This window comes from Pongo pygmaeus, chromosome 8, assembly GCF_028885625.2.
Source record: "Pongo pygmaeus isolate AG05252 chromosome 8, NHGRI_mPonPyg2-v2.0_pri, whole genome shotgun sequence".
Lineage (NCBI taxonomy): Eukaryota > Metazoa > Chordata > Mammalia > Primates > Hominidae > Pongo > Pongo pygmaeus.
This window is the reverse complement of record NC_072381.2, coordinates 5001961-5027113: the sequence shown is the minus strand read 5'-3', so window position 1 is coordinate 5027113 and position 25153 is coordinate 5001961. Positions and strand designations below refer to the sequence as shown.

At 36.7% G+C, this 25153-nt stretch overlaps 1 long non-coding RNA gene across 2 annotated transcripts in view; it reads right to left on the bottom strand.

Annotated features, from left to right (window-relative positions):
* Window positions 1-24214, bottom strand: part of LOC129006871 (uncharacterized) — a 29602-nt gene extending 5388 nt beyond the window's left edge. The window contains exons 1-3 of one of the 2 annotated variants that reach the window (XR_008492106.2): window positions 24195-24214; window positions 18928-18997; window positions 16426-17813 (exon numbers count right to left, since the gene is read on the bottom strand). This is a non-coding gene — a long non-coding RNA (uncharacterized LOC129006871). Of the gene's footprint in view, window positions 1-16425; window positions 17814-18927; window positions 18998-24194 lie in introns of those variants that run through there. The other variant, XR_008492105.1, reaches the window with a different exon arrangement.
* Window positions 24215-25153: the final 939 nt, after the last annotated feature.

The window sequence follows — 25153 nt, the reverse complement described above, 5'->3', positions numbered from 1 at the left end:
GCTTTTTGGTATTTTTTTTCTATTTGTGTGATATATGCATTTGCACCCCTCTGCTTTGAGTCTGTAGATGCCTTTAGTCACTCGGTGGGTTTCTCCTAGGCTGTGTATGGTTGAATCTTGCTTTTTGTATCCAGTTTGGCACTCTGCGTCTTTCAGTGGAGCATTTTGGTCATTTACATTTAAGGTTAACATGGTATGTGAGGTTCCGTTTCTGTCATAGTATTGTTTCCTAGTTGTCTTTGAGTTTCAATTATGTAATTACTTTGTAGGATCTGTGAGATTTGTACTAATGTGCCCTTTTATGATGATATATATTGTCCCCTAATTTCCATGTTTAGAATTTCTTTCAGCATTTCTTCTAGGACTGAGCTAATGGTAATGAATTCCCTTAGTAATTGTTTGTCTGGAAAAGACTATTCCTGTATCATTTTGGAAGTTTAGCTTAGCAGCATATAAAATACTGGGCTGCCTTTTGTTCTTTAAGGAGGATGAATATAGGCCTGCAGTATATTCTGGCCCGTAGGGTTTCTGCTGAGAATTCAATTTTAGTCTGATGGGATTTCCTTTATAGGTGATTAGGTGTTTCTCTCTTGCAACTCTTAGAATTTTTTTCTTTATGTTGACTTCAAATAGTCTGATGACTACATGCTGTGGTGAGGTTCATCTTGAAATGTATTTTCCAAGAATTCTCTGATCTTGCATCTGAATGTCTAAATGTTTCCTGATACCAGGGAAGGTTTTCTGAAGTATATCCTCCAAAACATTTTCCATACTTTTTACTTCTTTTTCTTCTCACTCTGGAATACTTACATTTCTGAGGGATGGTCACTTTATAAAATTCCCTATTTCTCAAAGACTTTGTGGATGTTTTAAAATTAACTTTTCTATATTAATGTCTGACTGAGTTAATTTCAAAGACTTGTCTTCCAGCTCTAAAATTCTTTCTTCCTCTTGGTCTAGCCTATTGTTAAAGCTTTCAACTGTATTTCACAATTCCTTCAATGAATTTTTTTATTTCCAGAAGTTCTGATTCTTTTTTAAATGATGTTAATATATTCTTTCATATTCTGAATTGTTTTTTTTCTGATTTCAATGTGTTAGTTTTAAGCTTTCTGTTTGGTCTCATTGAGTTTCTATAACTCAATATTTTGAATTATTTATCTGGTATTTCAAAATTTCATTTAAGTTAGGATCTATTGCTGGAGAGTTAATGTGTGATCCTAGAGGGTGTTAAACCGTCTGTTTTTTCATAGTTTCAGAGTTATTTCCTGTTTTTTTCTCAATTGCATAAACTATTTTACCCTGTTATGTTTTGCATTTGCTTTTGTTTGGATGACGAGCTTATCAGGGAGCTTATCTTATTCCCCAGTGCAGTGGGCTTGCATCAGCAGATGTCTTTTTGTGTTGAGTGATTCAAGTTCCAGGCCAGTAGGTGGTTCTATGGGAAAGAACTGGCTATGGCTGATACAGAGGTGTATATATGGGATCCTTGTTAACTGAGAGAAGCTATCTGTGTAAGACACTGATCTGACCTGTGGAAGGCACAGCCCTCTAATCTTCCTGCTTAGCCAAGTAGAAGGCCCACCTACAGGTTACACAATGGCAGACACAAGCACCAGCAGGAGGAAGAAGTTTCAGTGGGCAGATATCAAGTTCCTAGAGATATGCCGAAGCATGAAGCTGGGAGACCTCTGCTCTTCACCCAGTTTAACAGAGGTTATTTGGGTTATTGTTGTTGTTGAGTTTTTTAGAATTTTTTTTTTTCCTTTTGAGACAGAGTCTTGCTCTGTCGCCCAGGCTGGAGTGCAGTGGCACAATCTCAGCTCATTGCAGGCTCCACGTCCCAGGTACAAGCGATTCTCTTGCCTCAGGCTGCCAAGTACCTGGGATTATAGCCATGAGCCACCCCCCTGGCTAATTTTTGTATGTTTAGTAGCGATGAGATCTCGCCATGTTGACCAGGTTGGTCTTGAACTCCTGACCTCAGGTGATCCACAAACATCAGCCTCCCAAAGTGTTGGGATTACAGGCATGAGCCACCACGCCTGGCCATAAATTTTTGATATGAGTTTTCTTTCGGATTTACAGTTTGTAAATATTTTCTTCCATTTTGTAGGTTGTCTGTTCACCCTTTTGATTATTTCTTTTGATTTACAGAAGCTTATTTGTTTTATTAAGCCATATACGTCTGTTTTTATGCTCTTGTTTGTGTTCTTGAGGTCATACTCTTGAATTATTTCCCTAAATTTAGTTATTATTTTTTTCCCCAAAGAATTTAGAATTTTCCTTACATTTTCTTATAGCAGTTTATAGTTTCAGTTCTTACATTTAAAACTTTATTTTGAGTTGTTTTAAAACCTTGCAAAGCAATTTGGAAATAAAGGCAATATTGGAAATGTCTAACTTTTTTGAAAAACATCAATTTCATATTATGATTTTAGGGGTCAGGATTGTAATCTCATCAACATGTGATTTACTGCAAAAGGTCTGTTTAGGTCACTCATGTTAATTTCCTTGCCCTTGGCATGTGGTTGCAGTGGGAAGAGAGCTGCTGTGATCCAGTCCTAGCCAATGCCACATAAGAGGGACCATGCTAGGGGCTTCTAGGAAGGATTCCTCACTTCTAGGAAGAAATTTTTAAAATAAGGTGGCCTTTCTTCTGCAAGTAGCTATTGTCCTGCTGCAGTGTGAGTTCAAAAATTGCTTCAGCAGCCTCCACCCACCCTGAAGATAACATCAATACACAGAATAAGAAGAGTTGGAGAAGATGAGAGTGTCTGTGTGTGTGTGCCTGTGTGTATGTGTGTGCACCTGTGTGTATGTGTGCCTGTGTGTATGTGTGTGTGCCTGTGTGTATATGTGTTTGTGTGCTAGTTTGTATGTGTATGCAAGTGTGTGCACGTGTGTGTGCCTGTGTGCATGACTCCATATAAGTGTGTGTACCTGTGTGTGTGTGTGTGTGCGTGTGTATGCCCTAGGATTGCTGGAATGGTAAATGAGCATCATATCTAGGAATAAGATAACCACAGAGGGGAAATATCACTTCCATGAGAATTACAATTACAAAACACTGCTCAAAGGAAATCAGAGATGAGAAAAACAAATGGAAAAACATTCCATGCTCATGGATAAGAAGAATTAATATTGTTAAAATGGCCATACTGCCCAAAGCAATTTACAGATTCAATGCTATTCCCATCAAACTATCAATGACATTCTTCACAGAACTAGAAAAAAACACTCTGTTAAAATTTACAAGGAACCAAAAAGACTCTAACAGTCAAGGCAGAACAAATATGGAGGCATTACATTACCCAACTTCAAACTATATTGAAACAGTATACCAAAACAGCATGAGACAGTAACCAAAACAGCATGAGACTTGTACAGAAACAGACACATGGATCAATGGAACAAAATAGAGAGCCCAGAAGTAATGCTGCACAACTACAATCATCTGATTTCTGTCAATTAATAAAAACAAGCACTGGGGAAGGGACTCTCTATTCAACTGATTGGTACCTGGGTGACAAAATAATCTCTACACCAAACCCCCATGACATGCAATTTACAAACCTGCACATGTACCCTGAACCTAAAACAAAAGATAAAAAAAAGACTGCAATCCAGCATTGATGGACAGTGAGGCAATGTAACTACTGTCTTTACCGATTCCAAGTGTTTCTATCTATCAGGAGACTGCCTTTCAAATGCTTTAAGGTTTTAGGAGTCATGGATGGTCACTGATGTAATGAGGGAAAAGAGAAGTTATGTAACTGCTGGCAGTGGAGATTTTAAGAAGTAATAGAGATGATGCGATAATGTGTGAAAAACATAACCACAATGGCATATCATAAGAACTCAAAAACTGGTAGCTACCATTGTTGATATTTTATTAATATAGAGGAAAATAAAAAATAAAAAAGGAAATTATTAAATAAAAGGAAGAATAGCAAGGATCTGTAATTCTTACCACCAATGAATTGGTAGTATTTACCACAAATAAATGCTTATCTAATGATAAGCAGGCATTTATTTGTCCCTTTATTTTTTGTGTTATGTCTACACAGACATTTTTAGTGCATTGTATTTTCTTGGATATTGGACCCTGGATCATATACAACAATTTACATTTCTGAAACTAACCAAATATGTTGTATATGGTAGACAGGCAGTAAATAATAAATAAAGTGATAAAAGAAGCCTAACTGCTACCAGTAGCCTTTCACACTCAAAATTATTTATTAGTGATGAGCGTATAACTTGTTTCTTCTTCAAAGTAGGGCAGAAAGAGTTCCTACTTCCATTGAGAATTTGAAATAGAATGACTCTTTGCTCTGTAGGCAGATGTACAGGAATATGTTTGAACATTTGACTTTGTGTGTGTTTTGTTTGTTTGTTTGTTTTGAGACAGAGTTTCACTCTTGTTGCCCAGGCTGGGGTGCAATGGCATGGTGTCAGCTAACTGCAACCTCCTCCTCCTGCGTTCAAATGATTCTCCTGCCTCGGCCTCCCAAATAGCTGCGATTACAGGTGCCCGCCACCATACCCGGCTAATTTTTGTATTTTTTAGTAGAGACGAGGTTTCACCATGTTGGTCAGACTGGTCTCAAACTCCTGACTTCAGGTGATACAACCACCTACCTCAGCCTCCCAAAGTGCTGGGATTACAGGCGTGAGCCACTGGGCCCGGTGGAATTTGTGTTTTATGTATTAAGTTCTGGGCAGGGGAGTAGAATTGAGTAATTTATTATTTTGATAATACAGATACTATAAAGTCGTGTTCATAAAAGTAAAAAATGCATACACTCCAGCAATCAGAAAATGAACTTCTTAATATCCACACTAATGGCAGCTTCCTAGAAATCACTGTGCTACCCCCGCCCAATAATGGAATCATTGCAGTTCTTATCATGCATTATCCTTTCTTCTTCAGTCTTGCTGGCCACCCTGATTATCCACTTTCAGATGAATATTAACATGGAGGACTTTGTATGAGTTCTATCAGAGGCCCTGTGTGTGGATGGTGACACAGAGGACGTCTTTATGCTGGTGATTGGACACATCTCCTTTGGCTAAATCTACCCTGCTTAGCGACTTCAGTCAGCCAAATGTAAGTGCACAGGCCAGAAGGGAAAGACAATATTTTTTTTTCTTTCTCTTTGAAAAAATTGAGTGCTCTCTTCCAAAGATTCTTTACCTACTTTGGTCTCCATTACTTGTATGTTTTCTTTCTTTCTGACTCATTAGCTCAAAAACGGTGATTTGCTTATAATTTAGGATCAGAGGGTGGGAGATGATGACAACCATTTTATAGACATTTTTAGGTGGGCATGGGTGATTTCCAGCTTCTGAAGAAGGAGCTGGTGACAGGTATATATCAGTGCATCTTTAGCTATTTGAGGAACAAGAACACACACAGCATGGAGTCTGGAGGGTGAGGGCTATTGACAGGATGACCAGGAATCCATGGACTTCCTCCAGCAGTGCGGGGATCAGATTCCTAGGCTCCTTCCCAGAGCCTAGGAATGAGGCATCCCTGTGGGAGGGGTGTTCAGTGAAGAGGGAGGGCACCCACCCAGGAGAAATGATTAGCAGTCAGATATTGAAGAGGTTTAGAAGAAGGGGGTTGAGTACATGTATGCTGGGAAAAACACACTGGCACCATTTTTTGGATAATTATATGTTGTGCACAAAAGGAAATTCTCTCCACAAGGTTTTAAGAAACCCTAGAGCTGAGAGTCAGGCCTGGACCTCTGATGTGTGCCCAGTTACAGCACTGACCCTACTGGGCTGTGGTGGGAAAGGACATCGAGGACATCATTGACTGATCAGATTCCCCTAAATACCAACCCCATCTTTAGAGAATGTTCTTAGATTCCAAAATATACTACTAATTTATGATACTTGATCTTTTTAAATGTTTCATACATAAAATAAGTGATGGTTTTAGGGGTCAGGATTGTAATCTCATCAACATGTGTTTTACTGCAAAAGGTCTGTTTAGGTCACTCATGTTAATTTCCTTGCTCTTGGCATGCGGTTACGGTGGGAAGAGAGCTGTAAGGCATGCTTACAAGTATAAAAGACAAAATGTTCTAAAGCCATTATATACTACTCTCAAAGTAAGATCAAAATGGTAAATAATACATCTAATAAAGCAAATTTTCCAAAATCCCAAAAATCTTTTGGAAACAGTATCTGCAAAATTGCACAATGTTTTCAAACTTTAGTAAATGTTAGGAACAACTCTTACAAAGACATGTAATTCTTTTACACAGTTTTTAGGGGTACGAAGTAAATCAGTTAATCATGAGGACATAAATTTTCATTTCAGGCAACTCTTTTGAAAACTTGGGATACCCTGGTGAAAGCATTTTGAGGACAGTGGTTTTTGACCTGGGCACACTAACACTTTCACTCTCAATTGTTCTTACTCTGGTGGCCACCTTAACCCCATCAAAGAGGCTTTCTCAAGCCAGGTCTCCCAGCACATTTTGCAGCCCACGATCTTTCCTTAAACTATTTATTCCTTAAAATTGAGGGAGGCTATAAACTTCGGAGTGCCCTAGGCCAATTTCTTGGACTGTTTTCTGTCTACTATCATTCCCTTGATGATCTCTGGCTTTACATACCACCTCTAGGTTGAGAAACACTCCCAAAATATTTCTAACTGAGCTTTTCCCTCCAAACTCCAGGACGGAACATAACAATGTGTGCTCTACATCTCCGTGTTAGTGTCTAATGGACATTCACCCTTAGCATGTCTCAAACAAACCATGTAAACAACTGCCTCCTGTTCCACCTCAACTTTCTTATTTTAAGTAATAATTATTTCACATCTCATAAGGTTGATTGATGTAATTACTAAAAAAAGAGTGACATTTTCTTAAAACTTACAGGTCAAGTGTGTAGTTCCTAAGAAATATTTTAAATTTCAAATTTCTTTAGCATGCACAACATGTTTTTCCAGATGTGAAATAATCATTAGGGCAGTCATTTGTAAATACTAAATCTGCTACAGGCTTATTCCAGTTCTTCACCCTCTATTTCCACAAAATTTTTAGTTAAAAACAAACAAACAAAAACTTACTCAGAATTCTTAAAGCTCAACACTTGGTTTCAGGAACACTTGGGATGTAAGAAAATTGTATAGGGACCTCCAATCCCTGATTTCATTATTTTTTCTCTACCAGAAATGCTGAAGGGAATTGTTCAGGTTGAATAAAAGGAAATAAATAGTAACTTACAGCCATTTAGACCTATAAAGACGTCTAGTCAATGTGAATAGGTGGCAAAATATGAAAACATGTATTTTTGAAATTTTGGAATTGTACTCTATTTTTCTTCAAGATTTAAAATACAAATGTATAGAAATAAATATAATTCTAAGTTAATATGTACAGAATGTAGAAAGCTGTAATTAGTGACAAAACAATGTGAAGTGGAGTAAAAACCTGGGGAAAGGGAGAGTTTTAATACAAAATTAAAGTTAAATTGGTATTGATTCAAAATAAATTGTTATAATTTTATAAAATCATATGTCATACCCACAGCAATCACAGAGAATATACTCAACAGGAAATGAGAAGGGAATCCAAATGTCATTTAAAAAAAATCACACAACCTTACAAAATGATAGTAACAGTGAATATGAGGGACAAAAAGCTATAGAGAGTGGTAAAACATTGAAAACGGCACAAGTAGCCAGGAGCAGTGGTTCATACCTGTTATCCCAGCACTTTGGGAGGCTGAGGCAGGCAGATCACTTGAGGCCAGGAAGGCCAGCCTGGTGAAACCCCATCTCTACTAAAAACACAAAATTAAGCAAGGTGTGGTGGTACAAGCCTGTAACCCCAACTATGCAGAAGCCGTGGAGGCAGAGGTTGCAGCGAGCCAAGATTGCGCCACTGCAATCCAGCCTGGAAAACAGAGGTAGTCTCTGTCTCAGGAAAAAAAAATAATAATAAAGGAAAAGAAAATGGCACAAGTAACTCCCTGTCATTAATGACAGTCATGTGTCGTGTAATGCCTGGGCTATCTTCTGAGAAAGGCTCTGTGAGGCAGCTCTGTCACTGTGGGGACATGAAAGCATGAAGAGAAAATTCTCTCAATGTCATTGCCTCGCCAACTATGTTTATGTCATATTCTAAATCCTTTGCTGTCATTTCAGGAAGGTTTACAGCATCTTTATCAGAAGTGGAATCTATTTCACCAAACCACATTCTTTGCTCATCCATAAAAGTAGCTTCTCATTTGGTAAAATTATGAGATTGCAACCATTCAGTAATATTCAAGCTCCAATTTTAACTATAGTTCTCTTACTATTTCCACTACATCTGCAATTATTTTCTCCACTGAAGTCCTGAATTCCTCAAAGTCATCCATGAGGGTACTAGTACAAAAGCAGGCCCATGGACCAAGGGAACAGTAGAGAAGTCCCAGAAATAATGCTGCACACCTGCAATCATTCAATGAGTGATGCTGTGATAACTAGCTGGCCATGTGCAGAAGATTGAAACTGGAAAGCCTTCCTTACACCGTATTACAAAATCAACTCAAAATATACTAAAACCTTAAGTTTTAAACCTAAAACTATGAAAAACCCTTGAAGATAACCTAGGAAATACCATTCTGAAATAGACCCTGGTAAAGATTTCATGATGAAGGCACCAAAAGCAATTGCAACAAAAACAGAAAGACAAGTGGGACGTAATAAACTAAACGGCTTCTACACAACAAAAGACACTATCAACAGAATAAACAGACAACCTAAAGAATGGAAGAAAATGCCTACACGCTCTGCATCTGATGAAGGTCTAATATCCAGAATCAACAAGAAACTGTTTAAGTTGTCTTCATCCTTATCCTTATCCTTACTCTTAATGGCAGTTAGATGTACTTCTTTAGTGGGGGAATGATAGATGCAGGAAGCAGATGAGGGAGGGCCCCAGAGAATCTCCAACCCACCCCACAAGTGTTTACATCAGATGCTTTTGTGTAAATGAGGGAACCTGCCCAGGGTCCTGTCTGCACATGCCCACAACGTACTGGGGACATGCCTACCTGCTGGAAGAGTGGAGTGGAGCCATGGAAGTTCATGCCATGTGCAAGAGGGAGGGGCCTGGCCTCTTGAGCTCCTGTGTGGTGGCCTGGTACTCAATCTGTGAGGTGGTAGCCTGTTAGCAGGGCCCCCCTCTCACTTTTTTTCTCTTTTTTCCTTTTTGTCCCAAAAATTCTGCCCTGTCCACCCTTCAATGCGTCCACGTGCCTAGTTTTTCCTGGTCACGACACAACAACCTGGATTTAGCTGAACTAAGGGGCAAAAATTCAGCATCAGTGTATGACATTGCAACGGATGAATGCAGAAGCAGAAATGAAATTCTGGCTGTCCTCTATGACACTACTCATGAGATTTTCAAAAACACAAAACCACATCATTTTTCTTTCTGAATGATTTTTGTCTGGTGAAATATTGTATTTTGTTATAAAATATATTATTTATGCTAATATGTGATAGGTTTATTTTTAAATAAATTGATGAATAAATATTTTAAATTTTTTTAGTTTAAATTTCTAATTTGGTGCATATCAATGGATGTAGCACATATAAACTCAAGCTTTGGAGGTCCTCAATAATTTTTAAGAGTGTAAAGTGTTCCTAAGACTAAACATTTTGAGAAAATAGAGTTTCAAATTTATGTAAGGTACTTCAGGCTGTGGGAAAAATACAGAAAACTCTCAATTTATGAGGCTAGCATAACTGATAATAAACCTAAAAAATAAAAAAGGAAAACTATAACTATAGCTCAATTACACTGATGAACCTAAATGCATAATTCTAAATAAAAATATTACCTAATAGAATCCAAGACTGATGGAACAATCTTGATGGGCAATCACTGAGTAACTGTGGTTCACCAACTCCAGTAACACTGGAGTCTAAAATAGTCTAAGTCCTCTACCTATTTCCCTAAAGACAGCCTTGCAAGGCCTGAGGAGTCCGACAATGCTTCATCCCAGCCTTCCACACCCATTGCCATATTTATGGAGGGAGGGAAGAAAGAGAAAAAGAGAGTCAACACTCTTCAGAGGACTCGCTCCTCTTAGAGGTCAGGGATGAAAAATTAGCCAATAAAATAACATTTTCCCACCATTTATGCACTTGATTCATATTAAGATACACGTTTTTAATTCTAGAAATGACAACCTATTGTATCTATATTAAGATAATTCTTTTTTTAACTTTCATTTTAAGTTCACGGGTACAAGTGCAGGTTTGCTACATAGGTAAACTTGTGTCATGGAGGTTTGTTGTACAGATTATTCCATCACCCAGGTATTAAGCCTAGTACCCATTAGTTATTTTTCCTGATTCCCTCCCTCCTCCCATCCTCCACCCTCCGAAAGGCCCCAATGTGTGTTACTCCCCTCTGTGGGTCCATGAGTTCTCATCATTTAGCTCCCACTTATAAGTGCGGACATGCGGTACTTGGTTTTCTGTCCCTGTGTTAATTTTCTAAAGATAACGGCCTCCAGTTCCATCCATGTCCCTGCAGAGGACATGATCTTGTTCTTTTTTATGGCTGCACAGCATTTCTTGGTGTACATGGACCAGATTTTCTTTATCCAGTCTGTCACGCACGGGCATTTAGGTGGATTCTATGGCTTTGCTATTGTGAATGTGCTGCAATAAACATACACATGCATACATCTTTATAACAGAATGATTTATATTCTTTTGGGTGTATAGCCAGTAATGGGATTGTTGGGCCAAATGGTTCAAGTTTTCCAACGTGAATATATTGTATGAATAACTTCTGAATTTTCATATCAGATTCAGACCTTTTTCTGAAAGACAAGCACATGGCCAGGTTCTCACATTTCTGGAAGGGCTACTGTTTGCCTGAGGGTCCTTAGGGATATGTTATTGTTATTATTTTTCTATTAAATAGTCTATTAAATTGATATTAAATTTAAATTTAATATCTATTAAATCAATATTAAATTCTATTAAATAGTTATTAAATCTGTGCTTGACCCACTTCTGCTTTGATTATGATAAATAATTTGGTCTGTGACTTTAACTGTAGCATCGGAGGGAGGGTTAAATATAAAAGAGCAAGTAACAGCCAAGATCAATTTATTTTGCAAGTTTCGCAATAAAAGATCACAAGGCAAGCAAGAATATAAGAACTTTTCCAATGTCTAAAGGGCAATGGTTTCTCCCTTTACACCCGCTGTGAAGTTTAGTGTTTTTCTATTCATGATTGGACATGCCCTAGACATCACTTAGGGGTAAGCACCAAAATCTTTATTTATAGAAAGCAATTCTCTGGATGTCAGGAAATATTCCTGTCTCAATATGGGACCATTCCCAGTTACTAAGCTGTAAATTATCATGCATACTTTTTGGTCTTTTAAGTGATTATATTGAGCGCTTTCTTAGGGCTTTCTTTGTAATTTGAAATTACTTGCTAAACTTGTTTAATTATTTGTATATAAAGGATATAAATTATAATTATGTAATTTTAAATAAATGCATAAATACAACCATGTTCTGCTTTTTACTTTTTCTTTCAATTATTTGTCCTCAGTCACATGGATATATACATGCTGTGTAGCTGAACTTTTTTCTTTTTGTTCAGATCTCCTTATGCCCTTTCCTTTCCATGTCACTCTTTTCAGCAGCTCCTCACAATAATTTATTAACAGCTTAATATGTACTTCCATATTTTCTCCATGCTTATATAATACAGAACTATTTCTTTAAAAAAAAATATATATGTGTAGGCTGGGTGCAGTGGCTCACACCTGTAATCCCAGCACATTAGGAGGCTGAGGCAGGCAGATCACCTGAGGCCAGGAGTTCGAGACTAGCCTGACCAACATGGAGAAACCCCATCTCTACTAAAAATACAAAAAATTAGCCGGGCATGGTGGCAGGGCATGCCTGTGATCCCAGCTACTTGGGAGGCTGAGGTAGGAGAATTGCTTGAACCTGAAAGACGGAGGTTGCAGTGAGCCAAGATCACACCATTGCACTCCTGGGAAAAAAGAGCGAACTTCCATCTCAAAAAATATATATATATATTTTTTATATATAATTATATGTATATTATATGTATACGTATAATTATATAGTATATATATACGTATACATATAATTATATACTATATAATTATACATATTTAATTATGTAATATTAGTATATAAATATAATTATATAATAAAGTTATATGTATAATATATACATATTTTATATAAAAATATATGAAATATATATAACATATTTTATATCTAAAATATTTATATATTTTATATCTATAAATGGCTCCCACTTATAAGTGCAGACATGTGGTATTTGGTTTTCTGTCCCTGTGTGAATTTATAATATATATTAGATATTATATACTTTACATATTTATATATTATATATTTATATATTTTATATATTATTTATATATATTTTTTCTCAAATATATAATTACATATTATATATTTATATATGAAGTATTTACATATTTCACATATAATTTTATAATATATAAATATTTCATATATAAAATATGTATTATATATATGTATGTATAAATACAACATACAGAAAGTATTTGGTCATGGCTTAACAAAACTGGATCCTAATACACCGTCCTGTGAGGTCTAGCACATAGAAATTCCTCTAAGTGCACCAGTGTTATTTTATTGGTTAATTTTTCATTCCTGACCTCTGAGAGAAGTGAATCCTCTGAAGAGTCTTGACTCTCTTTTTCTCTTTCTTCCCTCCCTCCATAAATATGGCAATGGGTGTGGAAGGCTGGGATGACACATTTTTGGACTCCTCTAGACCTTGCAAGACTCTCTTTAGGAAAATAAATAGGAGGCTATATTAATTAGCCTCCGGTGTTACTGGAGTCGGTGCACCACAGTTACTCAGTGATTGCCCATGGGTGAGTGTTCATGTGGGTACAGTGATAGCACTAAACACGTTTGTGTAAAATATGCTGGCATGCATGCCACTACATGGGAGCTTTCATTTCTGTGCAATCAGGATTTATGGCTTAAAAGGTCTGTAAAATTTTACTTTCAGTAGCTGTTACCAGATTGCTTTTAAAATTCAGTTTTACATTTCTATCAGCAACATAGGAGAGTACATTTTAAAAAAAATTATTACTTTCTTATCCACACTTCTGCCCACAATAGGTAATATGAGTCATTTAAATGTTTGCCAATTAAATGGCTGTATAGTGAAAAAAATCTCCTTATTGTTTTAATTTGCTTTTCTCAAATAACTAGTGAAACTATACATCTTTGACTATGCTTGTGACCATTTGGACCTCTTTTCCTTGAAACATCTCAGAGTTTAGTCAATCTTTTATAAATTATGTGTCCTTTTCTTGACAATTTTTAACAGCTCTCTCAGGTTATTAATATCACCCTCAGTTCGCCTGATTTATAAAAGTTTTCCAAATCTACCATTTACTTATTAACTGTGTTAATAGTAAATTTTGCCATGCAAAAGTTTAATTTTTTTATATAACGAAATATCTCTGTCTCTTGCAAGGATTTTGCTGTTGTTGTTTATCAAACAAGGTCTTCTCTCACACAAGATGGCACGTTGGACATTCCTTGTAAGTTTTTTCTCCTCCTTTTTTATACTTTGTGTCATATATCTGGAATTTTTTGGATATATATGATGTCAGAAGGCATACAATTCTATTTGTAAGGTCAATAACATTTTTCAGGCATTATTTATTAAATAACTTATTATCTCCCCTGAATTGCACTATCTTTTGAATCATATCTTAAATTCTTATATAAATAAAAACTAATTCTGAATTTCCTAGTCTAGCTAACCGATATTTCTGTGTAAACTTATACCAATGTGATTGTTATTGCTTAGAATATATTGGCTTTGCAATACGATGTGAATTCCATTAAAGCAAGTTTCCCTCACTGTTCTACTTTTCACAAATTTTCTCTCTCACATTAATTTTTATATACACTTAAAGAAAATTGTATCCAATTAAAAACAAGTCAGCTAGAATTTGAAATAGAATTTCTTGGAGAGAGATATATATATATATATATAATTTTATGAGATTTACATTTTAATAGATTGTCTTCTCATCCAAAAATGTTACATTTTGTTTGTTCAGAACTTATTATATGCCTTCAATGATATCATATAGTTTTATTCTGTGGAAGCTCTAGTAGTCCTGTCAACTTTATTCCTAAGTATTTTGAAGTTGTTATCTGAGTGAATGCAACTTTTTTTTCATTTCCAATTCTAGATGCTTTGGCTCAAGTTTTGTGCATTAGTTTTGTATACAGTCACTACAAAAGTTTCCAGTTTATTCTACTGAGTGTTTTTTACTAGGATCTCTCGACTTTTCTAGTTGTATTATAATAATACCCAATATTTCACCAGTTGTTCTCTTTTGATACTGTATTTGCAGCATCCAAGACAATTTTACTATAGTTAGCCAATTCTAAAGTATATATATTTTCACAGTTTAACATGTCTAATTCATGGCACCTTAAAATAATAATTAGCATTTTTCTTTCTTAGAGGTACACAAAATAATGCTCTGTAATTAATAGTGTCTGGTTCTTGATAAAAATGGCAATAAAAATTTTAAAGCTGGACACGATGGCTTACACCTGCAATCTCAGCACTTTGGGAGGCTGAGGTGGGCAGATTGCTTGAGCTCAGGAATTCAAGACCAGCCTAGAAAACATAGTGAAACACTGTCTCTACAAAAAATACAAAAATTAGCTGGGTGTGCTGGTGTGCAGCTGTAGCCTCAGCTACTGAGGAGGCTGAGGCTGGAGAATCACTTGAGTCCTGGAGATTGAGGCTGCAGTAAGCCATGATCACGCCACTGCATTCCAGTCTGGGTGATAGATGAGACCTTTTCTCAAAAAAAAAAACTAAATAAAAATTAAAATGGTGATGTGATCTCTTTATTTTTAAATTTTAATTAAATATCTTGCAATAGGAAAATTTACTGGGTGTTTTGGTAAATTATTTTTATTTCCATTTAAATAATTACTCAATTTATATTTTAGTTATAGTTTTATTTGCCTAAAATATCATTAAGCATCTATAGATACAAATTTGTTTTTATTCTTTTAAAATTTATTGATGTAATAAATTATGTTACTAGATCTCCAGATATAAAAAATAATTATAACACTGACATTAAAACTTACAAATTGGCATATTATTTTATTTTATACAGTCTTGGATTCTATTAAGTAATATTTTTATTTAGAATTATGCATTTAGGCTCATCAGTGTAATTGAGCTATACTTATATTTTTTCATTTGTTATTTTTTAGGTTTATTATAAGTTATGCTAGCCTCATAAAATAGAGTTTTCCATATCTTTTCCCACAACCTGAAGTGCCTTAAATAAATTTGAAACTATATTTTTGAAAATTTTGGTCTTAGGAACACTTTATACTCTTAAAAATTATTGAGGACCCCCAAAGCTTTAGTTTATATGTGCTACATCCATTGATAGGCACCAAATTAGAAATTTAATCTAAAAAAAAATTTAAATATTTATTTAAGAAATAAACCTATTACATATTAGCATAAATAATACATTTTATAACAAAATACAATATTTCACCAAACAAAAATCATTGAGAGAAAAATGATGTGGTTTTATATTTTTGAAAATCTCATGAGTAGCTTCATAGAGGACAGCCAGAATCTCAAATCTGCTTCTGCCTTAATCTGTTGCAATGTCATACACGGATGCAGAATTTCTGCTCCTTAGCTCAGATAAATCCAGGTTCTTGTATTATGATCAGAAAAATTTAGGCACATGGACAAACTGAAGGCTGAAGAGAGCAGAATTTTTTGGACAAAAAGGAAAAAAGAGAAAAAAAGTGAGAGGGGGTCCTGCTAACAGGCTAGTATCTCACAGATCGAGTACCAGGCCACCACACAGGAGCTGAAGAGGCCAGGCCTCTCCCCCTTGCACATGGCATGAACTTCCATGGCTCCACTCCACTCTCCCAGCAGGCAGGCAAGTCCCCAGTCCGTTGTGGGCATGTGCAGACAAGACCCTCGGCAAGTTCCCTCATCTACACAAAAGCATCTGATGTAAACACTCGTGGGGTGGCTTGGAGATTCTCTGGGGACCCTCCCTCATCTGCCTCCTGCATCTATCATTCCCCACCTAAAGAAATACATCTAACAGAGCTGTTAGAGTAAGGATAAGGGTAAGGCGAAGACAAATCTGAAGTGTGTCCTGCTGACAAGAGGCACTGTTTTGGGAAAACAGCAGTCAGATCTCCCTCAGAGGTTGATCTAAGGGTTCCCAGTAGAAGAGGGCATTGTCCAGGGCTCTGGTTGCATGACTGGTTGGAGTTTGTTGGCCTGAAGGTGAGAAGAGACAAACTGGGTTATTAGAAAACATGTATCAAAAGAAAACAGGGTGGGATAAGAAGAGCTCAAAAATCCTGAGGCCTTTTACTGGTTTGCACTGTAAGTGGAAGCCTTAAGAGCAAAGCTAGGAAAACATGCACTTTCTAGGGCCTAATAAACAGGTATGGCTGGAAGACTAAACAGATTTTGAGAGGGCTCCATCCACCTCTAATTCCTGGGGCTGCATGAGGAAATCCGAGGTCTCTGCCCACTCATGAGTATATTATGAGTGGCAAGGCAAAATGGAGAAAAATAATTCAGTCAAATGAGAAAAAAACCTTTTTCCAGGAAAGCAAGAGCCAAGAAGAGAAAACATAAAGGCCTTTTAAATATACCTATGACTTGGATACTCACTTTTAATTAAGCTGAGCGCTCTTTAAGAAAACCCTTTATATCCCTGTTACCCCACTTTAGCTGTGCCAAGAAGCCAATATTTCTGGCTTTCAAACTTTACTAAAGGCTCAGGAAAAGGAAAATCCAAGGCAGTTTGTGGAATGGAAGACAATCAACAAATGGCAAAAGTCACACAGATATCAAACCAGAAAAGACTCATTCCCTAAGCCAGGACTGAACGTAGGCTGCCATTGCAAAATGGCAGAAGCTAAAACAAAGCACTACCATGTGGTTACCGGTCACACTTCCAAGGATGTAAAACAAGATGAGGCCTGCAGCAAAGTTTGCTACTGACCATACAGAAAGACATGCAGAGCACACCAGACTGGCTGCAGCTTACGACCAACCTCACAAATCCTTTTTTATAATTAAAACTTTACAGAGAACATAAACAGTGACAGCTGGGGTCCTGGCCTAGTAAAACGTTTTCTAAAAGGGGGAAAAAAGCTCTCACTTAAAAGTTAACTCCTGACCTGGTGGAGAAAAGAAAAAAAAGCTTAAAGTGCAGGGGTGGGAAGATGTTTTATTCTTATGCAAATGGGTTCCTACAACAGAGAGAGAAAGTTAATTACTGTCTGATGGAGCTGGACCCCTTGGCCAGGGGTGGGGAAGACTCCATAGATGCATGGCAGGGAACACTGGCCAGCTTGCCACATGGGGCCTGGGTCCCCGAGGCCACTTTGGGGCCCAGGCAGTGGCTGTGGCTCATTTCTGCCCCGCATGGCCATTAGACACCACACGCACCTGTGGCAGTTATGGCCATGCGTCCAAGTCAGGAGTGAAGTGGGGCAGGGAGCACCTGCGGCCATTGGAGTGGGGGGTGGGGTGGTACGCAGTTTCCAGTACAAAAAGGCTTATAAACAAAAGGGAAAATGATTTTTTTGGTTCACATCTTACTCACTCTTCCTCATGTCGCCGTATAGGCCACCAAAATGATGCAGAATTTTTGCTTCTTAGTTCAGCTAAATCCCGGTTCTTGTGTCATGACCAGGATAAATTAGGCATGTGGACACATTGAAGGGTGAAAAGAGCAGAATGTATGGGCAAAAAGGAAAAAGGAGAAAAAAAAAACTGTCAGTAAATTGAGAGGGACTCCTGCTAACATGCTACCACCTCACAGATCGAGTACCAGGCCAACACACAGCACCAGAAGAGGCCAGGCTCCTCCTGGCTGCACAGGCCATGAACTTCCTGTGGCTCCACCTCATTCTCCCAGTGCACAGGCGGGTCCCCAGTCCATTGTGAGCATGTGCAGACAATACCCTGGGCAGGTTCCCTCATCTGCACGAAAGCATCTGATGTAAACACTTGTGGAGTAGGTTGGAGATTCTCTGGGGACCCCCTCAACCCCCACCTTATCTGTGTTCTGCATCTATCAATACCACATAAGCCTCTGGGAAACTCCACTGTACGTTCACAAAAGAATGAGAGTAAAAAAGAAAATAGGTTCTTAGTATTACCATAAAAATAATTTTTACATCATGCCCCCAAAATGATTCTAGGGACCCCATAGGTTCTGGTACCAAACTTTGAAAACCACTGCTTTAAACTTTAGATAAAACTAAATCCCTATAGTCCTTTGTCACTAGAGAACCTGCCTCTTTAATATTTGAAATTAGACAGATGTACTACAGTGAATATAAGTAGTCCCAGAAGAGAAAAATGGTAGGGAAAAGCAACACAATACCAAATTTGAATTACTGTAGGGAAAAGAAAGTCTGCACTCTTGGTATAGGTAAGTGTTCATGAAGGAAGCCTGGTTTTGACACAGTATGAGGTTGAGATTGAAGGAGTCGCTGTGGGTAATACTGGATCTTGAGTGAATTAATTCTTCAGTCACAGTTGTGTCTAGAGAAGTAGCTCTTTAATAAGGTAGGCATATTTAAAGCCCCTAATGACAGAACAGGTGATATTTCTCATATAGAATCAATACATATAATTATCTTGCTCTCTGAACACGTTTTCTTGCTATAGGAAAACTAGAAAGATGAGCTGAAAGATAGGGAACAGAATGCTGAAAGGGAAGGGAAGGTTGATATTGGAGGCAATTTTGAAAAACTTCAAAAAGACACCAAGCATTAGATCTTACCTTGTCAGAGAATCACTTAACACAACCTTTTGACAGTTGGTTAGAGTAGGTTCAAAACACATTTTTGTGCCTGGAGAGAAATAATATCTACAATTAATTTTGCTTAGTTTTACACCAAGTTGATTGACTGTATCCTACCAATTAAAACACAGAAAGTAGTTTTTCCTGAATATTTACACATTGATTAAAATTTTGAAAAATCAAGTTTTCTTAAACAGTTTGTGGTGAAATCAAGAATTTTATATACCTGTAATTGCCCAGTGGGTTAACCTTGCCCACTCCCTAGACAGAGCCTATTTATCAAGACGGGAGAATTGCAATGGAGAAAGAGTAATTCCCGCAGAGCCCACTGTGTGGGGGACTGGAGTTTTATTGTTTATTATTAGATCAGAGTTTGTAAAGATAATCTAGCAGATAGAGGCTGGGGAAGTGGGGAGTGCTGCTGATTGGTCAGGTTGGAGATGGAATCATAGGGGGTTGAAGGGTGGTCTTCTTGATATCTTTTGTCCCTGGGTGGGATGGCAGACTGGCTGAGCAGCTGGATTATTGGTCTGGGTGGTGTCAGCTGATCCACGGAGTACAGAGTCTGCAAAATATCTCAAGCGCTGATCTTCAGTTTTACAATAGTGATGTTATCCCCAGGAGCAATTTGGGTAGGTTCAGACTCTTGGAGCCAGAGGCTGGATGACCCCTAAACCATAACTTCTAATATTGTAACTAATTTGTTAGTCCTGGAAAGGCAGACTGGTCCCCAGGCAAAAAGGGGGTCTTTTCAGGAAAGGACTGTTATCAATTTTGTTTCAGAGTCAAACCATGAACTGAATTCCTTCCCAAAGTTAGTTTGCCCAGAAATGAGCAAGGATAGCTTAAAGGTTAGAAGCAAGATGGAATCAATTAGGTCTGATCTCTTTCACTGTCATAGTTTCCTGCTATAATTTTTGCAAAGGCGGGTTCATAGCTGATAAAACTGGTTGCAGATAAAACATACAAATGCAGTGATTGTAAAATATGTTACTATATTGACACTTAATCCTTTTTTAAAAGACCGTAATTTTTAAGATTATTTCTAGATTAGTTTTGTAACCTTCTAGGGGTATGGCTATTATAAAGAACTCCAACTATGATAAACTCAAAGAAACTTACACCAAAACACATTATAATCAAATTATTTAAAAATAATAAAAAGAGAGAGAGAACTTTAAAGGCAGTAAGACAGAAGCAACCAGAAACCTTGGAGGCCAGAAGGCAGTATTTTGATATATTCAAAATACTGAAAGAAGTAGAGAAGAAGAAAAAAAAAAGTCAACTGAGGATTCTGTATCTGACAAAACTGCCATTCAAAAATGAGGGAGAAATTAAGATATTTCCAGATAAACAAAAGCTGAGGGAGCTCATTACCTCTAAACCTGCTCTGCAAGAAATACAAAAAAGGGTCCTTCAGGTTGAAATAAGAGAAGCTACACAGTAACTTAAAGCCACTTGAAGAAATCAAATCTCCAGTAGACATAAATACATGGGCAATTATAAAAGCTACTATTATTTTCATTTTGGTTTGTGCATCTTCTTTTTATTTTCTACTAGATTTAAAATACAAATTTGTTAAAATAACTTGTATGTTATTGGGCACACAATGTATAAAGATGTAATCTATTATATTTTAACAAAATAGTGGACGGAGCTGTTACGAGCAGAACTTCTGTAAGCTTTTGAAGTTGTTGGCATAAGTTTATATTAGATTGTTATAACTTTAGGAGACTAAATGTAATTTCCATGGTAACAAAGAATGTATCTACAGAAGCTACACAAAAGGAATTGAGAAGGGAATCATAATGTTTCATTAAAAAATTAACTACACACAAAGGAACATAGGGACAAAAGAAATGAGGAAGAAGAGAGCATAAGATATATAAGAAACAGAGAAAAGTGGCAGATGTAAGCCCTTTCTTATTAATAATTAACTTTAAATAGACTACACACTCCAATCAAAAGACAGAGATTGGCAGGATGGATAAAAAATTGAAACCACCCCAACTATATTATACCAAAAAAGAGACTCATTTTAGATCTAAAGACACAAATAGCTTGAAGGTGAAAACATAAAGATATTCCATAGAAATAATAACCACAAAAGAGATGGACTGGCTATATTAATATCAGATAGAATTGCTTTTAAATCAAATTTACAAGAAACAAAGAATAAATTATATTTTAATAAAAGATTACAGCAAGAATATATAATTCTAAACATTTATAGATCTAATAATAAACCCTCAAAATATATATAGCAAGAAAGTGACAAAATAGAAGGGAAAAATATACAGTTCTACAATAATAACTGGAGACTTCAATACCCCACCATCAATAGATGATCGAGCAACCAGACAGAAATGAAGAAATAGAGAACTTGAACAATACAATAAACCAACCAATTACACCTAATTAATATATAAAGAACACTCCGCCCAACAAGCACAGAATACACATTCTTCTCAACTGCACATGGAACATTCTCTAGGATAAACCCTATGCTGGGTCACAAAACACATCTCAATAGATTTTAAGAGATAGCTATTATATTAACTACCTTCTCTAACCACAATGAGATAAGGTAGATGTCAATAACAGAAGGAAAACTGGAAAATTCACTCTTATATGGAAATTAGATGAAATAGTCTTGAACAATCAATAGGTCAAAGAAGAAATTACAAGGGAAATTACAAAGTACTTGGAATACAAATGAAATCACAACATTCCAAAACCTATTAGATGCAGTAAAAGTAATGCTCAGAGGGAAACTTATAGTTGTAAATACGTACATTCAAAAGAAGAAAGATCTCATATCAATAACTTAATTTTACATCATAAGAAGCTAAAAAAAAAGAACAAGCTAAATTCAAAGCTAGGAGATGGCAGGAAATAATAAAGATTAGAGGGAAAACAATAAAATAGATACTTGAGAAACAATACAGAAAATTCATGAAAAGAAAAGTTTGTACTTGAAAAAACCAGCAAATTGACAAAGCTTTAGCTAGACTGACAAAAAATATAAAGAGAGTGAATGCAAATAATTAAAATCATAAATGAAAGTGAGAATGTTACCTTATAAAATAAAAAGAATTATAGGAAAATGCTATCACAATTGCATGTCAATTAATAAGGTAACCTAGAAGAAATGGACAAATTCCCTAAAATACACAAATTATTTAAACTAATTGAAGAATAAATAGAAAATCTCAACAGAACTGTAACAAGTAAAGAGATTTAATCAGTAATCAGAACCTCCCAATGGGGAAAAGTTCTGGACCAGATGGCTTCACTGGTGAATTCTACCATACATTTAAAGAGAAATAACACCTATCCTGAAATGCTTCCAAAAACTTGAAAAGAACACTTCCAAACTCATTCTATGAGGCTATCATTACTCTGATACAAAACTCAGATAAAGTTATTGCAAGAGAACTGTAGACCTTTATTCCCTGTGAATATTTATTCAAAAATGTGCAGTAAAATATTAGAAAATCCAATCCCATCACATATTAAAAGGATTATACATCATGATCCAATGGGACTTTAGGAACACAAGGATGGTTCAAAGAAGAAAATCAATTAATGTAATAAACCAATTAATATAATAAAGGGAAAAAACACACATAAAAGCCATATGTCAAAAATTCAAAGGTGAAAGACTGGAAGTGTTCCCCTTAAGGTGAGGAACAAGACAAGGATGCCTGCCTTCATCACTACTATTTAACATTGTAATGGATATTCTGGCTGGAGCTATCAGACAAGAAAGAGAAGTAAAAGGAATCCTCTATTCACAGACGATATGACCCTACATGTAGAAAATCTCAAATAATTCATAAGAAATCTTCTAGAGTTAATAAATAAATTCTGCAGAGTTGCAGAGTATAAGATCAACACACAAAAAAATCAGTTGTGTTTCCATACACCAACAACGAACAACTCAAAAGGAAATTTTTTAATAGGTACAGAGTTTTTGCTAAGAATGACAAAAATGTTTTGGGTATAGAAATGGTGATGGTCACACAACATTGTGAATGCATTTAATGCCACTGGATTATATGTTTATGAATAGTTACAATGATAAACATTACATTGTATGTATGTGATCATAATTTTAAAATAATAATTTATAGAAAAATAACTACAGATATAATAATACCCACTAACTATACAGAACTATGGCCCACAAGTCTAACGTGCTGCCCAGTTTTGTATAGCCCATGAGCCAAAAATGGTTTGTATATTTTTTAGTGATTGAAAATGTAAGAGATTTATATTATTTCATGCCATGTAAAATTATATGAATTAAAACTTTCAGTGTTCATGAATAAAGCTTTATTGAAATATCCCCAAAAAGATCAGCTGAAATTGCTGAACTTGGATAATTGATTAATTGATATTGTTTCTCAGCAGGTCCTATGTGGGGAAAAGAAAGAGAGATCAGATTGTTACTGTGTTTATGTAGAAAAGGAAGACATAAGAAACTCCATTTTGATCTGTTCTAAGAAAAATTGATTCTGCTTTGAAATGCTGTTAACCTGTAACTTTAGCCCCAACCCTGTATTCACAGAAACATGTGCTGTATTGAATCAAAGTTTAACGGGTTTAGGGCTGTGCAGGATGTGCCTTGTTAACAATATGTTTGCAGGCAGTATGCTTGGTAAAAGTCATCGCCATTCTCCATTCTCGATTAACCAGGGACACCATGCACTGCAGAAAGCCTCAGGGACCTCTGCCCAAGAAAGCCTGGGTATTGTCCAAGGTTTCCCCGCACTGAGACAGACTGAGACATGGCCTCACGGGAAAGGAAAGACCTGACAGTCCCCCAGCCCGACACCCATAAAGGGTCTGTGCTGAGGAGGAGTAGTGAAAGAGGAGGCCTCTTTGCAGTTGAGATAAGAGGAAGGCTTCTGTCTCCTGCTCATCCCTGGGAATGGAATGTCTCGGTGTAAAGCCTAACATTCCCATTCGTTCTATTCTGAGATAGGAGAAAACCACCCTGTGGCTAGGAGTCGAGATATGCTGGCAGCAAAACTGCTCTGTTACTCTTTGCTACACTGAGATGCTTGGGTAAAGGGAAACATAAATCTAGCCTACGTGCACATCCGGGCACAGTACCTTTCCTTGAACTTATTCATGATACAGATTCCTTTGCTCACATGTTGCCCTGCTGACCTTCTCCCCACCTGTTGCCCTGTTACACTCCCCTCGCTAAGATAGTAAAAATAATGATCAGTACATACTGAGGGAACTCAGAGACTGGTGCCGGTGCGGGTCCTTCGTATGCTGAGCGCCGGTTCCCTGGGCCCACAGTTCTTTCTCTGTACTTTGTCTCTGTGTCTTATTTCTTTTCTCAGTCTCTCCTCCCACCTGAAGCGAAATACCCACAGGTGTGGAGGGGCTGGCCCCCCTTCAGTCCTAAGCGTGAGTCCCTCTCCCAGGATGAGTCAAACCCAAGGCCACAATCATCAGGCCCAGTGAGCTCTCTTTCACACAAAAGCACTTCTTTCTACACAGTTAAAGAAATGTCTGTGCCTTTTGACTTTCTCATAAGCTTTAGTAGTTTCTCAGACTTGTGTGTCCTGAGTTGATACGCATTTTAGAGTTTCCATTTATTGGTGTTTGAAAACCGGTACTTTCCACTGGAGTGCTTAACCATTATTTTGTATGATGACTGATTGAACTGATTATTCTTGTACTTGTCACACTTTCAACACTGCTTGGCTTGCTTTCAAGTTTCTGCTTCCAAAACCAGAAAGAAGTACATGTTGTTCATTCTCTAATCTGAAACTCATATGAAAGAAAAAAAAGTGCTCGTACATATAATCTTCCCTAACTTATTAAAATCAGTAAGAAATTAAACATTTTGTTCACCTCTTTTTATATTCTAGCTACCTTCTCCAAACTTTATATGAATTTGCTTTTTTCAGCATAATTATTAATTCATGGCTTTTTATAGACTCCACTTTTCCAAATAACAATGTTAACATTATTTTCATTTTTAAATGTCACAGTGAGTCTAATAGGATTCCTTCAGTGAGCAGCTTTGCCCTTTCAGAATCATTGCTAGCAGCCTTCAAAACCAAGCTTGCTTTCTGGACATAACACAAGATTCTGATTTGTCCTTATTTTGTCTGTTGTAAGACAAAAAACAGTTATACTACAAGAAGACAGAATTCTTTTAGAGGGAAATAGATGAAAC